Genomic DNA, 23,473 nt, shown 5'->3' on the forward strand with positions numbered 1-23,473 from the left:
TAGCCAGACTATAGATGTCTAAGATGTAGCCAAACCAGTAGTGGAGTGAGGAGATGTAGTAAGCCAAAGCAGCAGGCAAGTTCTTCTGAACTGCTGCTCACTTCTCAGCAGGTAGGTGCTTCTAGAGAGGCACAGTCTTTTTGAAAGTAAGGAAACTTAAATCCCCATTTTTTTTTCTAGCTGCAGTTTGGGTGTTTATGTTATAGTAATTGTGGTAGGGGTAAGACCCTGGTCACCAAAGTTTATTTGTTTCTACACTTTGCCTTCATAACTTGCATATAGCTCTCCGTTTCCACTTGCCCCCTTCTAGGCCCGGTATAGTATTAGTTCCCTAATATATTAGTGTTCCCTTTTCAAACAATAAGGAAAATATAAGCTCAGAACCCTTGTTGCTACAAGGGATCTTGAATTTTATTTTATTGTTATATCTGCTTCCAAAATGGATTTGAATCATTATATCATTTTATATATGTGTACAATAAAAATCTGGAACAGAAAATTAAGATATTGGAGGGAAGAGGAAGCAAATTTGCTAATTATTAAGACATTAAATTTATATCTGAGCTTCCTATCCACTAATACAAAACTGAAAACTTTAGTATATTTTGTATTATCTAAGAGGTTCCAAAGATTTGGACTCTTCCCTGCTACTAAATTCTAAAAGGAATTCATCGTATGGAACCTGTTCTTTGGAGAATTAAACTATATAGTATCTTCAACTATAATTTTACAATACAAAAAGAAGTTTCTCTATGTGACAGGTTTTTAGCAGAGACCTTAATAAAAACATTGTATTGTAGAATATAAGTTAAGGTAATCCAAGCATAAGATCTAACTTTGTATAAGAATTTACAGTTTGCAGAGCATGTTCCTTAGACTATCTTCTTTTAAATATTTTTTTAATATTTGACCCTACTATGCCAATGCCTACTGCTATGGTTGAAACACTTTTTTTAAGTTTATGATTAGATGTCTGTCAGCTTTACTAGTGTTTCTCTGGTTTACTTTTTACATTTACCTGTTTGGGCTATCTGGAATTCTAGTCTAAGAAATAAGAATCTAAACTTCCTTCCTCCCCAACAGTGTAATTACATAGATATTGATAGAGAATCAACAAATATAGTATTGAAAAAGAGTATCAATATCCATTTTTTGAATAAGCCAGTATTTCTTCTGCTGATATGAAAAGCCATTTTTTAAATTCAGTTTTTATTTTATATTGGAGTGTAGTTGTGTTAGTTTCAGGTGTACAGAAAAGTGATTCAGTCATACATATACATGTACCTATGCTTTTTCAAATTCTTTTCCCATTTAGGTTATTACAGAGTATTGAGCATAGTTCCCTGTACTATGCAGTAGGTCCTTGTTGACTATCTATTTTATATATAGTAGTGTATATATGTTAATCCCAAACTCCTAATTTATCCCTCCCACCTTTCCCCTTTGGTAACCATAAGTTTGTTTTCGAAGTCTGTGAGTCTGTTTTGTTTTGCAAATAAGTTCATTTGTATCATCTTTTTACATTTCACATATAAGTGATATCATATGATATCTGTCTTTCTGTGTCTGACTTATTTCACTTAGTATGATAATCTCTAGGTCCATCCATGTTGCTGCAAATGGCATTATATCATTCTTTTTTATTGCTGAGTAATATTCCATTGTGTATATATACCACAACTTCTTTATCCATTCATCTGTCGTTGGACATTTAGGTTGATTCCATGTCTTGGCTATTGTAAATAATGCTGCATTGAACATTGGGGTGCACGTGTCTTTTCAAATTATGGTTTTTCTCCGTATATGCCCAGGAGTGGGATTGCTGGATCATGTGGTAGCTCTATTATTACTCTTTTAAGGAGCCTCCTTACTTTTCTCCATAGTGGTTGTACCAATTTACATTCCCACCAACAGTGTAGGAGGGTTCCCTTTTCTCCACACCCTCTCCAGCATTTATTGTTTGTAGACTTTTTGATGATGGCAATCCTGACTGGTGTGAGATGATACCTCACTGTAGTTTTGACTTACATTTCTCTAATAATTAGCGATGTGGAACATTTTCTCTTGTGCCTTTTGGCCATCTGTATGTCTTCTTTGGAGAAATGTCTGTTTAGATCTTCTCCCCACTTTTTGATTGGGTTGTTTATTTTTTTTGATATAGAGCTGCATGAGCTGTTTGTCTGTTTTAGAGATTAGTCCCTTGTCGGTTGCTTCATTTGCAAATGTTTTTTTCCATTCTGTGGGTTGTGTTTTTGTTTTGTTTATGGTTTCTCTTTGCACTGCAAAAGCTTTTAAGTTTATTTTTAGGTCCCATTTTATTTTAAGGTCACATTTGTTTATTTTTTATTTTATTTTCATTACTCTAGGAGGTGGATCCAAAAAGATATTGCTGCAATTTATGTCAGAGTGTTCTGCCTATGTTTTCCTCTAAGAGTTTTATAGTATCTGGTCATACATTTAGGTCTTTAATCCATTTTGAGTTTATTTTTGTGTATGGTGTTAGAGAATGTTCTAATTTCATTCTTTTACATGTAGCTGTCCAGTTTTCCCAGCACCACTTATTGAAGAGACTGTCTTTTCTCCATTGAATATTCTTGCTTCTGTCATAGATTAATTGACCATACGTGTGTAAGTTTATTTCTGAGCTTTCTATCCTGTTCCATTGAGCTATATTTCTGTCTTTGTGCCCGTACCATTCTGTTTTGATTACTGTAGCTTGGTAGTATAGTTTGAAGTCAGGGAGCCTGATTCCTCCAGCTCCATCTTTCCTTTCAGGATTGCTTTGGCTATTTAGAGTCTTTTGTGTTTCCATACAAGTTCTGAAAATTTTTTTTCTAGTTCTGTGAAGAATGCCATTGGTAATTTGATAGGCATTGCATTGAATCTGTAGATTGCCTTGGGTAGTATATTCATTTTGACAATATTGATTCTTTCAATCCAAGAACATGGTATATCTTTCCATCTGTTTGTGTCATCTTTGATTTCCTTCATCAGTGTCTTACAGTTTTCAGAGTACAGGTCTTTTGCCTCCTTAGGTAGGTTTTTTTCCTAGGTATTTTATTCTTTTTGATGTGATGGTAAATGGGATTGTTTCCTTAATTCCTCTTTCGGATTTTCATTGTTAGTGTATAGAAATGCAAGATATTTCTGTGTATTAATTTTTTATCCTGCAACCTTACTGAGTTCCTTGATAAGCTCTAGTAGTTTTCTGGTAGCATCTTTAGGATTTTCTATGTATAGTATCATGTCATCTGCAAAAAGTGACAGTTTTACTTCTTCTTTTCCAATTTGGATTCCTTTCATTTCTTCTGCTTCTCTGATTCCTATGGCTAGGACTTCCAAAACTATGTTGAATAAAAGTGGCGAGAGTGGACATTCTTGTTTTTTTCCTGATCTTGGAGGAAATGCTTTCAGCTTTTCACCACTGAGTATGATGTTAGCTGTGTGTTTGTCATATAAGGCCTTTATTATGTTGAGGTATGTTCCCTCCATGCCCACTTTCTAGAGAGTTTTTATCATAAATGGGTGGTGCTGGATTTTGTCAAAAGCTTTTTCTGCATCTATTGAGATGATCATATGGTTTTTACTCTTCAGTTTGTTAATGTGGTGTATCACACTGATTGATTTGCAGATACTGAATAATCCCAGCATCCCTGGGATAAATCCCACTTGATCATGGTGTATAATCCTTTTAATGTACTGTTAAATTAGATTTGCTAGTATTTTGTTGAGGATTTCTGCATCTATGTTCATCAGTGATTCTGACTTGTAATTTTCTTTTTTTGTCTGATTTTGGTATCAGGGTGATGGTGGCCTCATAGCATGAGTCTGGGAGTGTCACTTCCTTTGCAATTTTTTGGAATAGTTTCAGATGTATAGGTGTTAACTCGTCTCTAAATGTTTGATAGAATTCACCTGCCATGCCATCTGGCCTGGGCTTTTGTTTGTTGCAAGTTTTAAAATCACAGTTTCAATTTCAGTACTTGTGATTAGTCTGTTCATATTTTTTGCTTCTTCCTGGTTCAGTCTTAGAAGTTATACCTTTCTAAGAATTTGTTTATTTCTTTTAGATTGTCCATTTTCTTGGCATATAACTGCTTATAGCAGTCTCTTGTGATCTTTTATATATCTATGATGTCAGTTGTAACTTCTCCTTTTTCATTTCTAATTTTATTGATTTGAGCACTTTCCTTTTTTTCTTAATGAGTCTCGCTAAAGGTTTATCAATTTTGTTTATCTTTTCAAAGAACCAACTTTTCGTTTCATTGATCTTTTCTACTGTTTTCTTCATCTCTATTTCATTTATTTCTTTTGTGATCTTTATGATTTCTTTCCTTCTACTAACTTTGGGGTTTGTTCTTCTTTCTCTAGTTTCTTTAGTTATAAGGTTAGGTTGTTTATTTGAGATTTTTCCTGTTTCGCAAGGTAAGATTGTATTGCTGTAAACTTCCCTCTTAGAACTGCTTAAGGTAATTATCGATATGTATTTCTGCTTGTCATTTTGTTCATTGTTTAGGATTTGTTTTTGTAGGTGTTTTTTCTTCCCTTCCTCTTTTGTTCTTTTCTCTTTTGATTTGATGACTGTCTTTAGTGTTGTTTGGATTGTATTTTCTTTTTTTCTGTGTATCTATTGTAGATTTTTGGTTTGCAGTTACCATGATGTTTTGATATAGCAGCCCATATATATATATAGATATAGATATAGATATAGATATATATGGTTGTTTTAACACATTTTTTACCAGCGACGTATTACAGCCTCAGGTGTTAGTTTCTGCAAAAACCCCCGGTCAATAATGTGTTAAGTTGCTGTTCTCTTAATTTCAGATGTATTTCCAATATCCTACATTTGTACTCTCCTCTTCTCACGATTGCTGGTTTTGATATATTTGTGTATGGATGATATCCTAGCTTTACTGTATGTTTCTCTTTACCTGTTAGATTCTCTTGTTTCTAGTTACAGGCTTCTCTTTTCCACCTAGAGGAGTTTCTTTAGCATTTGTTGTAAAACTGCTTTGGTGGTGCTGAATTCTCTTAACTTTTTCATCTATAAAGTTTTTGATTTCTCTGTTGTAGCTGAATGAGAACCTTGCTGGGTAGGCTATTCTTAGTTGTACGTTTTTCCCTTTCATCACTTTAAATATATTGTTCCACTCCTTTCTGGTCCACAGAGTTTCTGCTGAAAAATCAGCTGATAGACTTATGGGAATCCCCTTGTATGTTATTTGTTGATTTTCTCTTGTTGCTTTTACTATCTTCTCTTTGTCTTTAATTTTTGTCAATTTGAATAATATGTGTCTCAGCATGTTCCTCCTTGGGTTTGTCCTGTATGTGACTTTATGCACTTCCTGAATTTGAGTGAGTGTTTCCTTTCTCATGTTAGGGAAGTTTTCAGCTATTGTCTCTTCAAATATTTTCTCAGGCCCTTTCTCTCTCTCTCTTCTCCTTCTGGGACCCCTATAATGCAAATGTTCGTCAGTTTCATGTTGTTCCAGAGACATCTTAAACTGTCCTCATTTCTTTTCATTCTTTTTTCTTTATTCTATTCTGCAGCAGTGATTTCCACCATTCTGTCTTCCAGCTCACTTATTTGTTCTTCTGCCTCATTTATTCTGCTATTGATTCTTTCTAGTGTATTTTTCATTTCAGTTATTGTATTTTTCATCTGTTTGTTCCTTAAATCTTCTAGCTCCGAAAAGCCATTTTTGTCACATGCAGAATTTCTTTCTGGACTTAAGTCTATCTCACAACATAAGATGTACAGTGGCCAATACATGTATGAAAAGTGGATCAGATTCACTAATGCTTTCAAAGTTCAAATTTTAAGATTAAAAGATATTTTTTTCTAAAATTTAATAGTTTTATTCTTGCAATGTCTGACACTGTGCAGGGGTTACAAGAGTATGCCTAGAAATGAATAAGCTAAAAGTTTAACATAATTTCAAGGAAAAATGGATAAATTCACTTAATAGTGGGAGATTTTTAGTATATCCCCTCTCAGTAATTGATAGATTCAGGCAAACCCCAGATTAATAAGATTTGCAAAACACCATTAAGAAACTTGAACTAAGTAGACATACATAGCACTTCCACTGTTTGAGATATATAGGTTTTTCAAGTCCGTGTGAAATTAAAAAACAAAACAAAAGAAAACTGACCATGTGCTACATAGCAAAGCATCTCAACAAAAAAAGACATTTTGGGACTTCCCTGGTGGCACAGTGGTTGAGAATCTGCCTGCCAATGCAAGGGACACAGGTTTGATCCCTGGTCTGGGAAGATCCCACATGCCGCGGAGCAAGTAAGCCCGTGCATCACAGCTACTGAGACTGCACTCTAAAGCCCTTGAGCCACAACTACTCAGCCCGTGCACCACAACTACTGAAGTCCAACTACCTAGAGCCCATGCTCCACAACAAGAGAAACCACCACAATGAGAAGCCCACACACCGCAAGAAAGAGTAGACCCTGCTCGCCACAACTAGAGAAAGCCTGCACACAGCAACAAAGACCCAACGCAGCCAAAAAAAGATATTTTTCTTTTTTAATTGAAGTATAGTTGATTTACAATATTATTTTAGTTTCAGGTGTACAGCATAGTGATTCAATATTTTTATAGATTATAACCCACTTAAAGTTATTATAAAATAATGGCTATATTTCCCTGTGCTGTACAATATATCCTTTTTAAATTTTATTTTATACATATTAGTTTGTATCTTTTAATCCCATACCCCTATCTTACCCCCACTCTCTCCATGGGTAACCACTAGTTTGTTCTCTGTATATGTGAGTCTGTTTCTGTTTTGTTATACACATGTTTTGTTTTATCTTTTAGATTTTATATTACACATATAAGGGATAAGATACAGTATTTGTCTTACTCTCTCTGACTTATTTCACTAAGCATAATACCCTCTAGGTCCATCCATGTTGTTGCAAATGGCAAAATTTTGTTCTTTTTATGGCTGAGTAATATTTCATTGTGTATATATATATGTGTGTGTGTGTGTATAAATACCACATCTTCTTTATTCATTTATCTGTTGATGGACACTTAGGTTGCTTCCATATCTTGGCTATTGTAAATAATGCTGCTGTGAACATTGGGGTGCATGCATCTTTTCAAGTTAGTGTTTTTGTTCTCTTTGGGTATATACCCTGGAATGGGATTGCTGGATCATATGGTAATTCTATTTTTAGTTTTTTTAAGGAAGCTTGGCTGCACCAATCCACATTCCCACAAACAGTGTACTATGGTTCCCTTTTCTCCACATCCTTGCCAACATTTGTTATTTGTAGACTTTTTGATGATAGCCATTTTGACAGGTGTGAGGTGATATCTCATTGTGGTTTTGATTTGCATTTCTCTGATGATTAACGATGTTAAACATTTTTTCATGTACCAGTTGGCCATCTGTATATCTTCTTTGGCAAGGGTCTATTCCAGTCTTCTGCCCATTTTTAACCAGATTGTTTAGGTATTTTTGGATATTGAGTTTTATGAGCTGTTTATATAGTTTGAATATTAACCCCTTATTAGTCATATCGTTTGCAAATATTTTCTCCCAATCAGGAGGTTGTCTTTTCACTTTGTTGTTAGTTTCCTTTGCTGTGCAAAACTTTTAAGTTTAATTAGGTTCCATTTATTTTTGCTTTTGCTTCTTTCTTCTTAGGAGACAGATCAAAAAATATTACTACAATTTATGTCAAAGAGTGTTCTGCCTATGATCTCCTCTTGGAGTTTTGTGGTTTCAGGTCTTACATTTCTGTCTTTAATCCATTTCGGGTTTATTTTTGTATGTGGTATTAGGAAATGTTCTAATCTCATTCATTTACATGTAGCTGTCCAGTTTTCCCAGCCCCACTTATCGAAGAGTCTATCTTTTCTCTATTATGTATTCTTGCCTCCTTTGTCATAATTGACCATAAGTGCATGGGTTTATTTCTGTCTCTTTATTCTTTTCTACTGATCTATGTGCCTGTTTTTGTGCCAGTATCATGGTGTTTTGTTTTTATAAATTTATTTTATTTATTTATTTTTGGCTGTGCTGGGTCTCTGCCACTGCACGCAGGCTCTCTCTGGCTGCATCGAGTGGGGGCCACTCTTCGCTGTGGTGCATGGGCTTCTCATTGCGGTGGCTTCTCTTTGTTGCGGAGCGTGGGCTCCAGGCCTGCGGGCTTCAGTAGCTGTGGCGTGTGGGCTCTAGAGCGCAGGCTCAGCAGTTGTGGCACACACGGGCCCAGTTGCTCCACGGCATGTGGGATCCTCCCAGTCCAGGGCTCAAACCCACATCCCCTGCACTGGCAGGCAGACTTCCAACAACTGCACCACCAGGGAAGCCCTATCATGGTGTTTTGATTACTGTAGCTTTGTAGCATAATCTGAAGTCAGGGAATGTGAAACCTCAAGCTTTGTTCTCTTTTCTCAAGACTACTTTGGCAATTTCGGGTCTTTGTGGTTCCATGTGAATTTGAGGGTTATTTGTTCTAGTTCTGTGAAAAATGTCATGAGTATTTTGATAGGGAAAGAGATATTTTTTCATTTATCTGCTTGGTAGTAGCTAAAATAATTGTCAACATCCAGTACTGGTGAGGATATAAAGGGAAACAAATGTGTGCATACATTTTTGAAGAAACATAAATTGACATATATTTTTTTGTAGAGGAATTTTTCCTGCAAAACACTTAGAACAGGGTCTAGCACAAAGAAACTACTATATAAGGTTCTGCTCTCATTATCATCCTTATTTGCTAATAACTGTTAAATTAAAAGTGTGCCTATTCCTTACCTAGAAAGTCTAGAAATTTCTCTTATTGTGAAACTTGTACAGATAGATACATAATTACATAGGTATACCTATATCAGTCACATAAGAGTGCTCAAAAAAACCCAAAAGCTAGCAGAAGGAAAGAAATCATAAAAATCAGATCAGAAATAAATGAAAAAGAAATGAAGGAAACAATAGCAAAGATCAATAAAATTAAAAGCTGGTTCTTTGAGAAGATAAACACAATAGATAAACCACTAGCCAGACTCATCAAGAAAAAAAGGGAGAAGACTCAAATCAGTAAAATTAGAAACGAAAAAGGAGAAGTAACAACAGACACTGCAGAAATAAAAAAGATCATGAGAGATTACTACAAGCAACTATATGCCAATAAAATGGACAACCTGGAAGAAATGGACAAATTCTTAGAAACGCACAACCTGCCAAGACTGAATCAGGAAGAAATAGAAAATATGAACAGACCAATCACAAGCACTGAAATTGAAACTGTGATTAAAAATCTTCCAACAAACAAAAGCCCAGGACCAGATGGCTTCACAGGCGAATTCTATCAAACATTTAGAGAAGAGCTAACACCTATCCTTCTCAAACTCTTCCAAAGTATAGCAGAGGGAGGAACACTCCCAAATTCCTTCTACGAGGCCACCATCACCTTGATACCAAAACCAGGCAAGGATGTCATAAAGAAAGAAAAGAAAACTACAGGCCAATATCACTGATGAACATAGATGCAAAATACTAGCAAACAGAATCCAACAGCGCATGAAAAGGATCATACACCATGATCAAGTGAGGTTTATTCCAGGAATACAAGGATTCTTCAATATACGCAAATCTATCAATGTGATAAACCATATTAACAAATTGAAGGAGAAAAACCATATGATCATCTCAATAGATGCAGAGAAAGCTTTTGACAAAATTCAACACCGATTTATGATAAAAACCCTGCAGAAAGTAGGCATAATAAAGGCCATATATGACAAGCCCACAGCCAACATCGTCCTCAATGGTGAAAAACTGAAAGCATTTCCACTAAGATCAGGAACAAGACAAGGTTGCCCACTCTCACCACTCTTATTCAACATAGTTTTGGAAGTTTTAGCCACAGCAATCAGAGAAGAAGAGGAAATAAAAGGAATCCAAATCGGAAAAGAAGAAGTAAAGCTGTCACTGTTTGCAGATGACATGATACTATACATAGAGAATCCTAAAGATGCTACCAGAAAACTACTAGAGCTAATCAATGAATTTGGTAAAGTAGCAAGATACAAAATTAATGCACAGAAATCTCTGGCATTCCTATATACTAATGATGAAAAATCTGAAATGGAAATCAAGAAAACACTCCCATTTACCATTGCAACAAAAAGAATAAAATATCTAGGAATAAACCTACCTAAGGAGACAAAAGACCTGTATGCAGAAAATTATAAGACACTGATGAAAGAAATTAAAGATGATAGAAATAGATGGAGAGATATACCATGTTCTTGGATTGGAAGAATCAACATTGTGAAAATGACTCTACTACCCAAAGCAATCTATAGATTCAATGCAATCCCTATCAAACTACCACTGGCATTTTTCACAAAACTAGAACAAAAAATTTCGCAATTTGTATGGAAACACAAAAGACCCCGAATAGCCAAAGCAATCTTGAGAACGAAAAAAGGAGCTGGAGGAATCAGGCTTCCTGACTTCAGACTATACTACAAAGCTACAGTAATCAGGACAGTATGGTACTGGCACAAAAACAGAAAGAAAGATCAATGGAACAGGATAGAAAGCCCAGAGATAAACCCATGTACATATGGTCACCTTATCTTTGATAAAGGTGGCAGAAATGTACAGTGGAGAAAGGACAGCTTCTTTGATAAGTGGTGCTGGGAAAACTGGACAGATACATGTAAAAGTATGAGATTAGATCACTCCCTAACACCATACACAAAAATAAGCTCAAAATGGATTAAAGACCTAAATGTAAGGCCAGAAACTATCAAACTCTTAGAGGAAAACATAGGCAGAACACTCTATGACATAAATCACAGCAAGATCCTTTCTGACCCACCTCCTAGAGTAATGGAAATAAAAACAAAAATAAACAAATGGGACCTAATGAAACTTCAAAGCTTTTGCACAGCAAAGGAAACCATAAACAAGACCAAAAGACAACCCTCAGAATGGGAGAAAATATTTGCAAATGAAGCAACTGACAAAGGGTGAATCTCCAGAATTTACAAGCAGCTCATGCAGCTCAATAACAAAAAAACAAACAACCCAATCCAAAAATGGGCAGAAGACCTAAATAGACATTTCTCCAAAGAAGATATACAGACTGCCAACAAACACATGAAAGAATGCTCAACATCATTAATCATTAGAGAAATGCAAATCAAAACTACAATGAGATATCATCTCACACCAGTCAGAATGGCCATCATCAAAAAATCTAGAAACAACAAATTCTGGAGAGGGTGTGGAGAAAAGGGAACCCTCTTACACTGTTGGTGGGAATGTAAATTGATACAGCCACTGTGGAGAACAGTATGGAGGTTCCTTAAAAAGCTACAAATAGAACTACCATATGACCCAGCAATCCCACTACTGGGCATATACCCTGAGAAAACCATAATTCAAAAAGAGTCATGTACCAAAATGTTCATTGCAGCTCTATTTACAATAGCCCAGAGATGGAAACAACCTAAGTGTCCATCATCGGATGAATGGATAAAGAAGATGTGGCACATATATACAATGGAATATTACTCAGCCATAAAAAGAGACGAAATTGAGCTATTTGTAATGAGGTGGATAGACCTAGAGTCTGTCATACAGAGTGAAGTAAGTCAGAAAGAGAGAGACAAATACCGTATGCTAACACATATATATGGAATTTAAGGAAAAAAAAATGTCATGAAAAACCTAGGGGTGAAACAGGAATAAAGACACAGACTTACTAGAGAATGGACTTGAGGCTATGGGGAGGGGGAAGGGTAAATGGTGACAAAGCAATAAAGAGGCATGGACATGTATACACTACCAAACGTAAGGTAGATAGCTAGTGGGAAGCAGCCGCATAGCACAGGGAGATCAGCTCGGTGCTGTGTGACCGCCTGGAGGGGTGGGATAGGGAGGGTGGGAGGGAGGGTGACGCAAGCGGGAAGAGATATGGGAACATATGTATATATATAACTGATTCATTTTGTTGTGAAGCTGAAACTAACATACCATGGTAAAGCAATTATGCTCCAATAAAGATGTTTAACAACAACAAAAAAATCTTCCAACAAACAAAAGCCCAGGACCAGATGGCTTCACAGGCGAATTCTATCAAACATTTAGAGAAGAGCTAACACCTATCCTTCTCAAACTCTTCCAAAGTATAGCAGAGGGAGGAACACTCCCAAATTCCTTCTACGAGGCCACCATCACCTTGATACCAAAACCAGGCAAGGATGTCATAAAGAAAGAAAAGAAAACTACAGGCCAATATCACTGATGAACATAGATGCAAAATACTAGCAAACAGAATCCAACAGCGCATGAAAAGGATCATACACCATGATCAAGTGAGGTTTATTCCAGGAATACAAGGATTCTTCAATATACGCAAATCTATCAATGTGATAAACCATATTAACAAATTGAAGGAGAAAAACCATATGATCATCTCAATAGATGCAGAGAAAGCTTTTGACAAAATTCAACACCGATTTATGATAAAAACCCTGCAGAAAGTAGGCATAATAAAGGCCATATATGACAAGCCCACAGCCAACATCGTCCTCAATGGTGAAAAACTGAAAGCATTTCCACTAAGATCAGGAACAAGACAAGGTTGCCCACTCTCACCACTCTTATTCAACATAGTTTTGGAAGTTTTAGCCACAGCAATCAGAGAAGAAGAGGAAATAAAAGGAATCCAAATCGGAAAAGAAGAAGTAAAGCTGTCACTGTTTGCAGATGACATGATACTATACATAGAGAATCCTAAAGATGCTACCAGAAAACTACTAGAGCTAATCAATGAATTTGGTAAAGTAGCAAGATACAAAATTAATGCACAGAAATCTCTGGCATTCCTATATACTAATGATGAAAAATCTGAAATGGAAATCAAGAAAACACTCCCATTTACCATTGCAACAAAAAGAATAAAATATCTAGGAATAAACCTACCTAAGGAGACAAAAGACCTGTATGCAGAAAATTATAAGACACTGATGAAAGAAATTAAAGATGATAGAAATAGATGGAGAGATATACCATGTTCTTGGATTGGAAGAATCAACATTGTGAAAATGACTCTACTACCCAAAGCAATCTATAGATTCAATGCAATCCCTATCAAACTACCACTGGCATTTTTCACAAAACTAGAACAAAAAATTTCGCAATTTGTATGGAAACACAAAAGACCCCGAATAGCCAAAGCAATCTTGAGAACGAAAAAAGGAGCTGGAGGAATCAGGCTTCCTGACTTCAGACTATACTACAAAGCTACAGTAATCAAGACAGTATGGTACTGGCACAAAAACAGAAAGAAAGATCAATGGAACAGGATAGAAAGCCCAGAGATAAACCCATGTACATATGGTCACCTTATCTTTGATAAAGGTGGCAGAAATGTACAGTGGAGAAAGGACAGCTTCTTTGATAAGTGGTGCTGGGAAAACTGGACAGATACATGTAAAAGTATGAGACTAGATCACTCCCTAACACCATACACAAAAATAAGCTCAAAATGGATTAAAGACCTAAATGTAAGGCCAGAAACTATCAAACTCTTAGAGGAAAACATAGGCAGAACACTCTATGACATAAATCACAGCAAGATCCTTTCTGACCCACCTCCTAGAGTAATGGAAATAAAAACAAAAATAAACAAATGGGACCTAATGAAACTTCAAAGCTTTTGCACAGCAAAGGAAACCATAAACAAGACCAAAAGACAACCCTCAGAATGGGAGAAAATATTTGCAAATGAAGCAACTGACAAAGGGTGAATCTCCAGAATTTACAAGCAGCTCATGCAGCTCAATAACAAAAAAACAAACAACCCAATCCAAAAATGGGCAGAAGACCTAAATAGACATTTCTCCAAAGAAGATATACAGACTGCCAACAAACACATGAAAGAATGCTCAACATCATTAATCATTAGAGAAATGCAAATCAAAACTACAATGAGATATCATCTCACACCAGTCAGAATGGCCATCATCAAAAAATCTAGAAACAACAAATTCTGGAGAGGGTGTGGAGAAAAGGGAACCCTCTTACACTGTTGGTGGGAATGTAAATTGATACAGCCACTGTGGAGAACAGTATGGAGGTTCCTTAAAAAGCTACAAATAGAACTACCATATGACCCAGCAATCCCACTACTGGGCATATACCCTGAGAAAACCATAATTCAAAAAGAGTCATGTACCAAAATGTTCATTGCAGCTCTATTTACAATAGCCCAGAGATGGAAACAACCTAAGTGTCCATCATCGGATGAATGGATAAAGAAGATGTGGCACATATATACAATGGAATATTACTCAGCCATAAAAAGAGACGAAATTGAGCTATTTGTAATGAGGTGGATAGACCTAGAGTCTGTCATACAGAGTGAAGTAAGTCAGAAAGAGAGAGACAAATACCGTATGCTAACACATATATATGGAATTTAAGGAAAAAAAAATGTCATGAAAAACCTAGGGGTGAAACAGGAATAAAGACACAGACTTACTAGAGAATGGACTTGAGGCTATGGGGAGGGGGAAGGGTAAATGGTGACAAAGCAATAAAGAGGCATGGACATGTATACACTACCAAACGTAAGGTAGATAGCTAGTGGGAAGCAGCCGCATAGCACAGGGAGATCAGCTCGGTGCTGTGTGACCGCCTGGAGGGGTGGGATAGGGAGGGTGGGAGGGAGGGTGACGCAAGCGGGAAGAGATATGGGAACATATGTATATATATAACTGATTCATTTTGTTGTGAAGCTGAAACTAACATACCATGGTAAAGCAATTATGCTCCAATAAAGATGTTTAACAACAACAAAAAAATCTTCCAACAAACAAAAGCCCAGGACCAGATGGCTTCACAGGCGAATTCTATCAAACATTTAGAGAAGAGCTAACACCTATCCTTCTCAAACTCTTCCAAAGTATAGCAGAGGGAGGAACACTCCCAAATTCCTTCTACGAGGCCACCATCACCTTGATACCAAAACCAGGCAAGGATGTCATAAAGAAAGAAAAGAAAACTACAGGCCAATATCACTGATGAACATAGATGCAAAATACTAGCAAACAGAATCCAACAGCGCATGAAAAGGATCATACACCATGATCAAGTGAGGTTTATTCCAGGAATACAAGGATTCTTCAATATACGCAAATCTATCAATGTGATAAACCATATTAACAAATTGAAGGAGAAAAACCATATGATCATCTCAATAGATGCAGAGAAAGCTTTTGACAAAATTCAACACCGATTTATGATAAAAACCCTGCAGAAAGTAGGCATAATAAAGGCCATATATGACAAGCCCACAGCCAACATCGTCCTCAATGGTGAAAAACTGAAAGCATTTCCACTAAGATCAGGAACAAGACAAGGTTGCCCACTCTCACCACTCTTATTCAACATAGTTTTGGAAGTTTTAGCCACAGCAATCAGAGAAGAAGAGGAAATAAAAGGAATCCAAATCGGAAAAGAAGAAGTAAAGCTGTCACTGTTTGCAGATGACATGATACTATACATAGAGAATCCTAAAGATGCTACCAGAAAACTACTAGAGCTAATCAATGAATTTGGTAAAGTAGCAAGATACAAAATTAATGCACAGAAATCTCTGGCATTCCTATATACTAATGATGAAAAATCTGAAATGGAAATCAAGAAAACACTCCCATTTACCATTGCAACAAAAAGAATAAAATATCTAGGAATAAACCTACCTAAGGAGACAAAAGACCTGTATGCAGAAAATTATAAGACACTGATGAAAGAAATTAAAGATGATAGAAATAGATGGAGAGATATACCATGTTCTTGGATTGGAAGAATCAACATTGTGAAAATGACTCTACTACCCAAAGCAATCTATAGATTCAATGCAATCCCTATCAAACTACCACTGGCATTTTTCACAAAACTAGAACAAAAAATTTCGCAATTTGTATGGAAACACAAAAGACCCCGAATAGCCAAAGCAATCTTGAGAACGAAAAAAGGAGCTGGAGGAATCAGGCTTCCTGACTTCAGACTATACTACAAAGCTACAGTAATCAAGACAGTATGGTACTGGCACAAAAACAGAAAGAAAGATCAATGGAACAGGATAGAAAGCCCAGAGATAAACCCATGTACATATGGTCACCTTATCTTTGATAAAGGTGGCAGAAATGTACAGTGGAGAAAGGACAGCTTCTTTGATAAGTGGTGCTGGGAAAACTGGACAGATACATGTAAAAGTATGAGATTAGATCACTCCCTAACACCATACACAAAAATAAGCTCAAAATGGATTAAAGACCTAAATGTAAGGCCAGAAACTATCAAACTCTTAGAGGAAAACATAGGCAGAACACTCTATGACATAAATCACAGCAAGATCCTTTCTGACCCACCTCCTAGAGTAATGGAAATAAAAACAAAAATAAACAAATGGGACCTAATGAAACTTCAAAGCTTTTGCACAGCAAAGGAAACCATAAACAAGACCAAAAGACAACCCTCAGAATGGGAGAAAATATTTGCAAATGAAGCAACTGACAAAGGGTGAATCTCCAGAATTTACAAGCAGCTCATGCAGCTCAATAACAAAAAAACAAACAACCCAATCCAAAAATGGGCAGAAGACCTAAATAGACATTTCTCCAAAGAAGATATACAGACTGCCAACAAACAAATGAAAGAATGCTCAACATCATTAATCATTAGAGAAATGCAAATCAAAACTACAATGAGATATCATCTCACACCAGTCAGAATGGCCATCATCAAAAAATCTAGAAACAACAAATTCTGGAGAGGGTGTGGAGAAATGGGAACACTCTTGCACTGCTGGTGCGAATGTGAATTGGTTCAGCCACTATGGAGAACAGTATGGAGGTTCCTTAAAAAACTACAAATAGAACTACCATATGACCCAGCAATCCCACTACTGGGCATATACCCTGAGAAAACCAAAATCCAAAAAGAGTCATGTACCAAAATGTTCATTGCAGCTCTATTTACAATAGCCCGGAGATGGAAACAACCTAAGTGCCCATCATCGGATGAATGGGTAAAGAAGATGTGGCACATATATACAATGGAATATTACTCAGCCATAAAAAGAAACAAAATTGAGCTATTTGTAATGAGGTGGATAGACCTAGAGTCTGTCATACAGAGTGAAGTAAGTCAGAAAGAAAAAAGACAAATACCATATGCTAACACATATATATGGAATTTAAGAAGAAAAAAAAATGTCATGAAGAACCCAGGGGTTAGACAGGAATAAAGACACAGACCTACTGGAGAACGGACTTGAGGATATGGGGAGGGGTAAGGGTGAGCTGTGACAGGGCGAGAGAGAGTCATGGACATATACACACTACCAAATGTAAGGTAGGTAGCTAGTGGGAAGCAGCCGCATGGCACAGGGATATTGGCGCGGTGCTTTGTGACCGCCTGGAGGGGTGGGATAGGGAGGGTGGGAGGCAGGGAGACGCAAGAGATATGGGAACATATGTATATGTATAACTGATTCACTTTGTTATAAAGCAGAAACTAACACACCATTGTAAAGCAATTATACCCCAATAAAGATGTTAAAAATATATATATATAAAAAAACAAAAAACAAAAAACGGAAGACTTGTCTTTAGCTTATTTTCGCTGCTTGCTTGCACTTTAATAAGTTGATAAATGACATTTAAACTCAATAATTATGATTAACTCTGTCCCACAATTTTAAAAGCACTGGTGATTGTGTGCGCCTGCATGTGCGCACCTTTACAACCAGTAAAATAAAGTTCTTGATCAAAAAAAAAAAGAATATTTTGTGGTTTCCAAATATATGGAATTTAAGGAAAATCTTGGGCAGGCTTAAAACAATGACAACATATTTCTGCTCATAAATCTCCAATTTGTGTAGGGTCAGTAGGGATAGTTCATAGCTGTTCTAGGAACAGCTGGTGTCAGCTGGACTGACTTGGGGTCTAGCAGCTGGAATCATTTGAAGACTCACTTATTCACACCTGCCAGTTGTTGCTGGCTTTTGGCTGAGACTTTGGGGGTTGTCAGCTGGAAAATCTACACATTTCCTTTCCAGGTGGCCTGGGCTTCCTCACAACATAGTGGCTGGGTTCCAAGAATAAGGGTCGAGAAAGAGAGAGTGGAAGGGAGAAAGGATACAGAGGAGTGAGGTCAAAACTTTGTCTTTTTAATTACACAGGCTCAGAAATCATGTAGGATCACTTGTGCGGGTGTGTTTCTATGTATATCTGACACAAAATTTTCATGTATTTAAAGTACAGTTTGCTAGGTTTTGACATATGTGTACATCCTAAAATTACAACCACAATCAGGGTAATGAACATATTTATCACTCTAAAAAGTTTCCTCCTCCTCCTTTGTAATCCCTCTCTCCCACTCCTTCCCACCCCATCCATTCCCAGGTAACTACTGATCTGCTTTATGTCATTATCATTAGTTTGCTTTTTGTAGAAATTTGTATCGGTGGAATCATATAGTATGTCCTCTTTTTTGCATAGATTTTTGCACTAAACATAATTATTTTGAGAATCATCCATTATTGAAGGTTGTATCAATAGCTCATTCCTTTTTATTGCTGAGCAGTAATCTACTTTATGGATATACAGGAATTTGTTTATCTGCTCAACCTGAAGATGGACATTTGGGTTGTTTCCAGTTTTTGGCTTTTACAAATAAAGCTGCTATGAACATAACATACAAGTCTTTGAAAAGACAAATGTTTTCTTTTCTCCATAGTAAATATGTAGGAGTGAAATAGCTGGATTGTATGATAGGTGTGTATTTAACTTTTTAAGCAACTGCCAAAATGTTTTCCAAAGTGGTTGTACTATTTTACATTCCTACCAGCAGTGTACATCTATATCAATGCTTGTATCAGTTTTAATGGGGTGTATAGTGGTATCTTATTGTGGCTTAATTTTTTTTAAAAAATAAATTTTTTAAAATTTATTTTATTGAAGTATAGTTGATTTACAATGTTGTTTTAGTTTATGGTATACAGCAAAGCCATTCAGCAGAAAAACCTGAGTGAACTTTTTGGCCAACCCAATGTGTATACTAGTTTGCATCTGGTAATCCCAAACTCCCAACCCATCCCTCTCCACCACCTCTCCCCCTTGGCAACCACAAGTCTGTTCTCTGTGTATATGAGTCTGTTTTTGTTTCATAGATAAGTTCATTTGTGTCATGTTTTAGATTCCACATATAAGTAATATCATATGGTATTTGTCTTTCTCTTTCTGACTTACTTCACTTACTATGATAATCTCTAGGTCCATCCATGTTGCTGCAAATGGCATTATTTCATTCTTTTTCATAGCTGAGTAGTATTCCATTGTGTGTATGTGTGTGTGTGTGTTTGTGTGTGTGTGTATACACACCACATCTTTTTTATCCATTCATCTATCAATAGACATTTAGGTGTTTCCATGCCTTGGCTATTGTAAATAGTGCTGCTGTGAACATAGGGGTGCTCGTATCTTTTTGAATTATGGTTTTGTCCAGATACATGCCCAGGAGTGGGATTGTTGGATCATATTCATTGTCACTTTAGTTTGCATTTCCTTAATGACTAATGATGTTGAGTATCTTTTCATGTCCTTATTTGCCATCATTATATTTTCTTCAGGCACAATGTCTATTCAAATCTTTTTACCCATTTAAAAAATTGGATTATTTATTTTCTTATTAGACTTTTAGGAATTCTTTATATATTTTGAATACAAGTTCTTCATCATATACATGCCTTGCAAATATTTTCTCCCAGTCTGTGGATTGTATTTTTTCATTCTCTTAACAATGTAATTTGATGAGCCAAAGATTTTAATTTTGAATACATGCATTTTATCCATTTTTTTCTGGATTCTCCTTTTGGTGTCATATTGAAATTTTTTGCCTAAACCAAGATCATAGTAACAAAGGTTTTCTTTCATGTTTTCTTTTACAAGTTTTATAGTTTTACATTTAGGCCCATGCTTCATTTGAGTCAATTTTTGTATATGGTACATGGTATGTATCAAAGGTTTTTTTTTTTTGCATGTGGATATTGAATTATTCCAGCACCATTTGTTGAAAAGACTGTCTTTCCTCATATATTTGCACCTTTGTAAAAAAAAAATCAGTTGTCCATATTGTGTGTGTCTATTTCTGGACTCTTTATTCTGATATGTTGATCTATTTGTTTATCTTTATGGCAACACCATATTGTCTTGATAATTGTAGCTTTATAATAAGTCTTGAAACCAGGAAATTTTAGTCCTACAAATTTGTTCTTCTCTTACAAAGTTGTTTTGCGTATTCTAGGACTCTTCCATTTTCACGTGAATTTTAGAATTAGCTTCTCAATTTCTGTTGAAATTATTATTGGGATTGCACTGAATCCATAGATCAATTTGGGTAAAATTGGCATCTTAACAATATTGAGTCTTCTGACCCATGAACACAGTATTTCTCTCCATTTATTTAGATCTTTAATTTCTCTCAGAAATGCTTTATGGTTTTCAACATACAGGTCCTTCAAATATTTTGTCAGCATTATCTATAATTATTTAATTTTTAATAATTATTTAATTTTCGGAAGCTATTATAAATGCTCTTGTTTATATGATTTTAACTTCTAATTGCTCATTGCTAGTAGATAGAAATAAAACCGATTTTTGTATATTGTCCCTGTGTATTTAACCTTGCTAAACTCACTATTCTAGAGCTTTTTTGTAGATACCATCAGCTTTTCTACATAGACAATCACGTTATCTGTAAATAATGACAATTTCACCTCTTCCTTTCCAATCTGGATGGCTTTTATTTCTTTTTCATGACTTACTGCACCAATTAGAACCTTCAATACAACATTGACTAGAGGTGGTCAAAGTGGAAAACCTCTTGTTTCTGATGCTGGAGGGAAAATATTCAGTCCCTTACAATTATGTATGATTTCAGCTGTAAGCTTTTCCTAGATGTCCTTCATAAGGTTAACTTATATTTCTATTTTGCTGAGTTTTTATCAAGAATCACTGCTGAAATTTCTGCTGTTTTGAGATGGCTTTTATTTTTCAGTTTTTAATATAGTGAATTATATGGATTGATTTTTGAAAGTTTGTATTCCTTGGAAAACCCCACTTAATCATGATGTATTGTCCTTTTAATATAGGACATTTCTTAACCTCAGCAATAGTGGCACTTGGAGTTGGATGGTTCTTTGTCAGGGGCTGTCTTATGCATTGTAGGATGTTTAGCAGCATCTCTAGCTTCTACCCACTAGATGCTAGTATCACCATTCCCCAACAGTTGTGACAACCAAAAATGTCTCCAGATTGCCAGATGTCTCCCTGGGTGACAAAATCATAGCTGGTTGAAAACCACTGTTATATATTATTAAATTTGATTTGGTAAAATTTTCTTTAAAAATTTTGTGTCTGTTCATAAGGGATATTTTTTTTTCTGGTAATGTCTTTGTTGGATTTTATATCAGTAATTCTGGCCCTAAGGAATGAATTGGAAAGTATTTCTTCCTTTTTAATTATACAGAAGCATTTGTATCAAACTGACATTATTTCTTCCTTAAATAACTGGTAGAATTCACTAGTAAAGTCATCTGTCACTAGAGATCTGTGTGTAGGGTGTGGGGAGGGTTTTAACTACAACTCAGTTTTTTTTAGAAGATTTATGGATATTCTGGTTATCTGTTTCTTCTTGAGTGAAATTTAGTAGTTTGTGCCTTTCAAGGAATTGATCCATTTCATCTAATTTATTGAGTTTGTGGACATAAAGTAGTTCACAGTGTTCCTTTCTATTCATTTAATGCTGTAAGGTCTGTAGTGCTGTCACCTCTTTCACTCTGGATATTAGTAATTTATATCTAGTATCTTTTTTTCTTGATAAACCTGGTGGAGTTTGATCAACATTATTTATCTCAAGCAGTCAATTTATGTTTCATTTATTTTCACTTTTTTTTCTGTTGTCTTTCTTGTTTTGTGCTTTTGCTATTTTTTTCCTTCTGCTTACTTTAGTTTTAATTTGCTCTTCTTTCTCTAACTTCTTAAGGTACAGCTTAGTTCATTTAATTGAGACCTCCTTTTTCCCCCCAGTATAATCATTTAATGTTTCAAATTTCTCTCCAAGCTGTGCTTTAGTTGTATTCCACAGATTTTGATAAGTTGTGTTTTTATTTTCATTCAATTAGACGTATTTTCTGAAATCTTTTTGATTTCGTATTTGACCCATGGGTTTCTTAGAAGTGTGTTTAGTTCTCAACTACTTGAATATTATCTAGGTTCCATTTATAAATTTTAAATTATTTTGTTTTGATAGAGAACATATTCTGTGTAAGATCAGTCTCTTAAAATGTATTGTGGAACAAGATGACATAGACTTATCTATTTCTGCTTCTCCCCACTAAGTAAAACTATAAACCCTGGAAATAATGCAAAAGACAATCAAAGGAGAAATCTGAAAGAGGAAGGTAATCTGGTTAGGGACCCAAGGAAGCACTAGAAGAACAGCATATTCAGGGCATCTTGTAACCTCCTCCTTCAGAAGATGACAATTCAGGCCCAGCATGTCCTGACTCCAGCTTAGTTACAGAAGGCGTCTACTCAGATAGCTTATTCTTCTCCCAGATTGAAAGGGCTATCCAACAACAGCAGGCTAGTCAAGACAAGTGTTTCTACCACAGTACACAAACACACACACACAAAATGGCAACTATGTGAGATTATGTGTTAATTAACTTGATTATGGTAATCATTTCACAATGTATATGTATATCAAAGCATCATGTTGTACACTTTTTATATGTGCAAGTTTTTTGCCAATTATACCTCAGTAAAGCTGAAAAAATTCATCTCTATGTATTGTGTTGCATTACATGTACTGGGGGAATAAGAAGAGAATTGGAGGACGGTTTCTAACAAAACAGATTTCAATTTTTACAATTTAAAACGTTCACATTCTTTTTTGTATTTTATTTGAGTTACATGGGTAATTAAGTATAATGGCATAAGTAAATATAGTATTTAAGTTTAGATATTGCCTATGTCTTTTACCTTTTACTTTTCATAATCCCAACATTGAATATAGCTCAGCTTGATAGCAGAGCAGCTTTTTATTTTACTTTTTGGGGTGTCTGAGAACTATGTGTATATGTTGTCCAGACATAGGACAGGGAGAAAGAAAGACTACCAGAGAAGAGCTGGGAAAGAAAGGTTTGGGTTCAGGGATGCAATTTTTGCTAGAAAAGTTGACTTTTAAAAAAGATTAATTAATTAATTTATTTATTTTGGCTGCATTGGGTCTTAGCTGCTCCACGCAGTTTTTCTCTAGTTGGGGCGGGCGGGGGCTACTCTTCATTGCAGTGCACAAGCTGCTCATTGCGGTGGCTTCTCTTGTTGTGGTGCGCAGACTTCAGTAGT

The 23,473-nt window shown here is 35.8% G+C and overlaps 1 protein-coding gene across 2 annotated transcripts in view; it reads left to right on the plus strand.

Moving 5' to 3' along the window:
• EAF2 (ELL associated factor 2) overlaps nucleotides 1-23,473 on the plus strand; it is a 61,500-nt gene that overhangs the window by 16,813 nt on the left and 21,214 nt on the right. The window lies entirely within an intron of this gene.

This window comes from Globicephala melas, chromosome 4 (genome assembly GCF_963455315.2).
Source record: "Globicephala melas chromosome 4, mGloMel1.2, whole genome shotgun sequence".
NCBI lineage: Eukaryota > Metazoa > Chordata > Mammalia > Artiodactyla > Delphinidae > Globicephala > Globicephala melas.